The sequence below is a fragment of the Vigna unguiculata genome, chromosome 11, assembly GCF_037176805.1.
Source record: "Vigna unguiculata cultivar grain cowpea cultivar isolate G323 ecotype 2 chromosome 11, ASM3717680v1, whole genome shotgun sequence".
NCBI lineage: Eukaryota > Viridiplantae > Streptophyta > Magnoliopsida > Fabales > Fabaceae > Vigna > Vigna unguiculata.
In genome coordinates, this window is record NC_140802.1 from 25,296,611 (window position 1) to 25,302,472 (window position 5,862).

Below are 5,862 nucleotides of genomic sequence, written 5' to 3' on the forward strand. Positions count from 1 at the left end.
GATGTTGTAATTATTTACATGGTTCAAGTACTGTTTTGAAAGTATGTTCAATGTGGCATGAGTTGGAAGCATCATTAGGTTCTGTTGTGAGTCTCCATGAATTTGAATGTTCCTTTGGGTTAGTCACATGTTGAGAATTGGTTTATTGGTGAATGCATGTGTATCAATATAAATGAAATTGTTGCATAGGAGGTGTGAAGTGTTATACTAATTCGCATTAGTGCATAGAATCATGTGCTTAACTTGTTAGAGTGTTGCTGCTTTATATTTGATATGAGCATGTATTATTCATAAGTTGAAATTGAATGCTAGTATGAATTTAAATGGTGGAGTATATATATATATATATATATATATATATATATATATATATATATATATATATATATATATATATATATATATATATATATATATATATATATATAAGGGATTGATGCTTTTAAGTCATGTTAATTGATATGAATGCAAATTGGCATTTTGATGTGTTCTTGTGATGATTGGAGTGTCATAGAACCTGTCGAAAGTGCCAAAAACCAGTAGCGCTAACACTACTGTCAAATAGGGACTTCTAGAATGCATGGCGCCTAGTGGCGTGTGGTGCCCGCCAGGCGGTCTAGAGCGATATTCCGCCTGGCGACGTTGGAGTGGCGCCAAGCAATACCACGTGCAAGGACGAGTTGCATTGGAGGATTTTTACACAACTTTAGATGAAGGCTTTGAGGAGATGACTTGCTAGGGGCCATTTACGAGTTATAACTTGTAATGGGGAGGTTACACACGTGACCATTCTTGGTTGGAGCCTAATGGTAATTGGAATTCTGGTGTGAGCGTGCTAGTCGTGGCTAGTACGAATTGGTTTACTTGATTGTCCTTCACGGTTGGAGTCAATGAGGCTGCTAGTCTTGTGATAAATACGAATTGTGGTTCGTATTGAGGAGCTAAACTCGGTGTTGCAGATTATAGTCCATAATAGTATAATTCCTACGTGTGATCTACAAGTGGTGGCCGATAGATAGTGGAACCATGAGTTGGAGCTTGTGGCAACAAGAGTCATCTTAAGGATATGATCAGAGTGTGTAGAATCTAGATGCGCACGATGATGGCTGTGATTTTTGATGCATGAAGGTAGAGGTCTTCAGAAGGGGTTTGAGTTAATTTTAAATGTTTTGAATGATGGCTTTGGTGTGGACACTTATTGTGGTCATTCCTTGAGTTGTGGCTCGAAATGGAGGGTAAACAGTGGCGACCCTGGGTAGTCGCCTTATGGTATTGGAAATTCAGTGTGAGTATACGAGTTATGGCTCGTATTGGTTGACTCCACTTGATTTCCCTTACGGGTAGCAGCCTGTGATGTGGGGAATCTTGTGTTGAGAATACAGATTGTGGTTCGTATTGGGGAACCCCACTTGGCATTGCAGATGGTGATTCGTAACATGATGGTTTCGCAAGTGTGATCTATGAGTTGTGGCTCGTAGCGGTGGAATCACGAGTGGTGGCTCGTGACAACAAGTGTTATCTTAAAGTCACTATCAAAGTGTGTAGAAGCTGGATGAACATGGTGGTTGCCTATGATTGTTAGTTCATAAAGAATGATTCTCAAGGGAGGTGTAATGTCTTAGCTGGAAATTACTTATTTAAAATTAAAATTAATATTAATTAAACAACCTTTATTAATAGAACACTTTCCCGAAACGTGGGTAAATTTAAAACTTTAGTTTATACACACCAAACGATAAAAAAAATTCGTAAATACATTCATGCTTACAAATATAAAACAATCCATAATAATTGTTTACATGTATAGTCTTATAAAATCCATAAAATAATCCCAAGCAAAACTCCCATGCTAGCCCCACTCTGGCTCTAAGTATCCACGTGCTCACTTGCATCAACATCTACTCCCATGTAACGAGTTACATGATCAACGCCAAACACACACAGATTGGGTGAGCTCAAATAAAATAAAACACAATTTACAATACAATAAGAACTTCTAATCTATGACCCTTATTAGAATCCTAACTTCTCAACCGTATCTTGATTCTACACCCTTTGATGATTACATTGATCGATCTTTGTTGCCACGAGTGTCTACTCGTTCCTCCGACTATAGGCCACCACCTAATAGTCCACATGCGGGAATAAATTTGTCATGGCCACAATTCGCAACACCAAAACCACCAGGCTACAAACATGCAACACACAATTCTTATTATCAATCAACTCATCCAGTCTTAACCATATGGCTGAATCACAATCCACACATCAATTACCAAATTTCACAAATTAGAATCATGCCTTTCCTCAATTAGTTATGAATTCACCCTAAACTTATTGTTTTACCAAATGTAGCATACTTCAGTAATTTTTAGCCAACATTACAATTTACATTTCATCTCAGTAACTAGCAGGCCATGAACCACATCACAATTAAGGCAAAATGTAGATTTTACATGCATATAATCCCAATTATCACATAATCATACATAATTTAATTTTATATCACATGTGCATGTTTCTTTCCATACCTTCTGCCCAACTAATCCATATTATGCATAAAAATTACCCAATAAACCTCCAAGAACGCGAATCACAAAACAAAAAGCAGATATACTATTGTCCTTATGTGTCGCCTAGCGACAGTTCATGCGCCGCCAGGCGGTGCATACAGTTTTAGGTTCTGCCTAGATTTTCCTCCACTTGAACGAACTTTAAAACCCCAAATCAACAATTCTAGCACGCATTTTGACATAATGTTAAGGTTCCACATCGCATAGTGTAAGAATCGAGAAAAATTAAATAGTTAAGAGTGCTATGACGTGGAAAAAAGTACTAGCTCAAGTGGTTGAGAGTACTTGGTTGTGTGAGCGGACTTGGGTTCGAGTCTTATGTATGCCAATTGTGTGTTTCTTTTTTTTAATCTATGCATTATTTTGTTAATATATTTGAATGTGAGACGTGATAATATAATCCTAGAATTATAGGAATTATCACAAAACATGAATTGGTTAAATTGGTTGTGCACTTGATTTGTGATTGAGTGGTTGTGGGTTTAACCCTTACTGAGAACGAAATGAACATTCTTTTGCCAAATTTTCTTTTGGTATGCAAGGGAAATCAGAAGGGTTGAGAAACCACCATGTTAAGGAGAATTGATGCTCATTAACTCCCATTATTGATAAATTCGTTTTTTATTTAAATGCATGAAATTAAGATGAAAAAAGTTTGGTTAGAAGGATTCTGGAATAATCATTGAGCAGAGGGTATTGAGAGTCAGTGAGGGAGGGTTCTTGAACGTGAAAAGAAAAAGGGGAAAGCTGAAATTCGTGGAGCAAGGAAGTAAGGCTTTTGGACATCATCAAGAAAGGGCTAGAATACCAATTGGAGAACGAATTTCAAAGTAAGGGGTGTTATTTTCATGTGTTTCTATAGTAAATAATGTACACTGCATTGTATGACCCCTATTGTATGAAAATTCTCCCTATTTGTGCCAATTTTTGCAAGTTTCTGGGTTTTCGCCCAAAAACCGCCTGGCGGGTATGCATATAGCGCCAGGCGACATATCGATCTTAACCCAGTTTTGGGTTCTGTGGCATGAGCTGCCTGGCGACATGGGGGGTTCATATTAGAATCAAAGAATAGCATAAATCATTGATAGGGTATGATTAAGATGTGATTGGAAGAACTTCGATAAGCAAGGAACGATGCTATAGAGCGAAGGTCTAACAAATCGTGATTGAGGTAATTAGTTTGTTTGAAATTGGAGACTGAATCAAATTTTGGGGGTTTTGAGGTTCTTCGCAGGTACGAAAATTGGGTTTTTCTGCCCTGGCACTAGTGTGCCACTTGCGGCGCCCCGCTTGCCGCCAGGTGATGGTGGTGTGCAAACCTAGTTCAGTGCAATTAAATAATGACGAGAGCAGAGGCAAATATGTATGGTTGGGACCAGCTAGTAAATTGTGTCAAGTGGAAATTCAATGAGCCAAAGAGAGTAAGAGAAGTGAATGGGGGCCATGATAAACCAGGGAATGCAGGGAATTAAGTAAGGTGCAAGGGGCAAAGTGAATTAGACTTGGTAATGAAATTGGAGTGATGGTTTAAAAGGGTAAAATTGGACAATGAGGAGAGGACGAATACTAAGCTGGAAATGTGGGTTTTTAGCTAGAAGGAATATATGAAATTGGGCATGGCATTTGAATAATGAAAGGTTGTGAAAATAATTGGTTAACCATAGAATTGCTAATTAGCTAAATTGGTTACGAGGGTTGAATAAGAGATTGATTCTGCTATAACTTGATTGAGTCACGTTGCAACTATATAGTGGTGGTTAAATCACTTAGTTCGAGATGGTTGAATGTGGAGCATGAGCTATAGGTTTGGAACCTCGAAAGATTTAATATGGCAGTTTAAGGAATTCACAATGATTGAATAATTTAATTGGAAGGGGATTGAGGGAAAAATGTTAATATAATTGCAGAGTAGTAGTAATAAACTGTCTAATTGTAAGGCATTGGATTGGTGGTCTTATGGGTCTGATTGGGATATTATGTAAGGTTAAAGTACTTGGTAAAAGCCTAGCTCTTGACTAGGGGACTTGACAATCAAGAACAATAGACGCTTAAACTATATGAGGAGTGCAAATTTCCAGAGTTTAACCTTAATAGACGTGTGTAAATTGTGGACTTTTGGAATTGCTTTTGTTGTTAGCCAAACTATGTTAAGTGCCAAAAACCAGTAGGGATGTTCGCTACTAGTATAATGCCTGGCGGCACAAGTATGTCCGCCAGGCGATAGACCATCAAGGAGGTGCTTTGTAATGAGTGGTGCCTGGCGGCAAGGCGTGTTCCGCCAGGCGGCAACTCTGCAACAGTGGGTCTGGAATTAACTGGCGCCCGATGACAGAGAGGTCTTGCCAGGCGGTTTGCACTGGTTTCGCCTGGCGGCGCTTAGGCAACGCCAGGCAATGACGCTGCAGATTATGGCTTTTGTGTCTGTTGCGTTCAAGCAAAGCTGCTACACTTGGATCAGGGGATGTTGTGCCATGAGCGGGTAGGTTCATGGATGGTGGTGAACATGTGATGATATGAGCGGGGAGGTTCATATCCAGTTACTCTCGTGTGGGGATACGAGTGTGGTAGGTTTGTATGTTCCGTGCTCACACTTGAGAGATGTTGTGTGCGGGGAGGTACGTAGCTCGGGATCACATGTGTTGGACTACGGGCGGGTAGGTCAGTAGAGCAGGACTACGAGCGGGAAGGTTCGCATAGTAGGACTACGAGCGGGGAGGTTCGTAGAGGCAGGACCACGAGCTACCAGGTTCGTGTGAGCATCATAAATCTTGAGTCCAAGGCTAACTACTTGTGTGTTATGAAGGCTGAAAAGCTTTGGGGGTTTGAGGTCTTGGCCAAGAACTAATTAGGATAAATAAGATGGGTGTACTACTTATATTCTGTGATTATATATGTTAATTTTATTTTTATTAGCTCACTTTTTCTGTTTGTGATTGGCGATGATCGTGTGATTCATTATACGGGAGCAGATGATGTTACAGGTGATGTTGTGGATGCACAGACGACGGAGTGAGGGCTAGCTTGGGATTAGAGCTAGGGATTTTCTTACTCTGCTTTCATTATGTTTTTGAATTTTTGAATTTTGTAAGGATATTAATATTTAATTTCATTTAAATATTGGCGCTTTGAACATAATTTTATATTTCTCGCGTTTGGGAATAATAATATTGAGACATTTGAACTTCATTTTCTATATTTATTTATTTAATTAAGTAATATTCCTTAGGGATGTTACACATAGGGTTCATGCTTATTCAATTTAGAATTATTTCCATGAAACATATCATAA